The 662-nt window shown below is 29.8% G+C and overlaps 1 pseudogene; it reads left to right on the forward strand.

The window, feature by feature from the left end:
- Positions 1 to 253: 253 nt before the first annotated feature.
- Positions 254 to 372, forward strand: LOC120252079 (annotated as a pseudogene).
- The last annotated feature ends 290 nt before the right edge of the window (positions 373 to 662 follow it).

The raw sequence follows: 662 nt of genomic DNA on the forward strand, positions 1-662 counted from the left end.
CCTAATCATATATTTTCTTATTGTAATCTCTCCTATTTTTCAATATTGCGGACATTACTATAAGAAAACATTGAAATAAGGTTTTGTTTGCAAAAGAAAACATTTAATTTAGTCATGTATCATATTTTTAAAGTAAAACCCTAATCCTATGTTTTTTAATGAAAACCGTAAACTTATGTTTTCTTTTGAAAATATCAGCTACTTTTAATCAAAAACATAACCCTTTCTTTTTCAACTCCAGTGAAGTTCTATAGGGTGTGATCATACCAACACTAACGCACTAGATCCCATCAGAACTTTGATGTTAAGTGAGCATGGGCGAGAGTAGTACTACAATGTGCGACCTCCTCCGAAGTCCTCGTGTTGCACCGCTCCCCCTTTGTTATTCCACATGGTTTATTTTTATAATTATATTAATAAAAAATAACAATAATAATAAAAAAATGAACCACTAACCTTTGTTTTTAATCAAAATCCTAATCCTATATTTTCTTAGACTAATACCTCCTATCAAGTTTTTGGGGAATCTCTACAAATCTTTAATCAAAACCCTAATCCTATGTTTTGTTTTCGTAATGCCGCCTATTTTTGAATAAAAATCCTAATCCTATGGTTTTTTTTGGGAATGCCTCTTATTTTTAAATCAAAACCTTTATAATATA

Source organism: Dioscorea cayenensis, chromosome 20 (assembly GCF_009730915.1).
Source record: "Dioscorea cayenensis subsp. rotundata cultivar TDr96_F1 chromosome 20, TDr96_F1_v2_PseudoChromosome.rev07_lg8_w22 25.fasta, whole genome shotgun sequence".
Classification (NCBI taxonomy): Eukaryota; Viridiplantae; Streptophyta; class Magnoliopsida; order Dioscoreales; family Dioscoreaceae; genus Dioscorea; species Dioscorea cayenensis.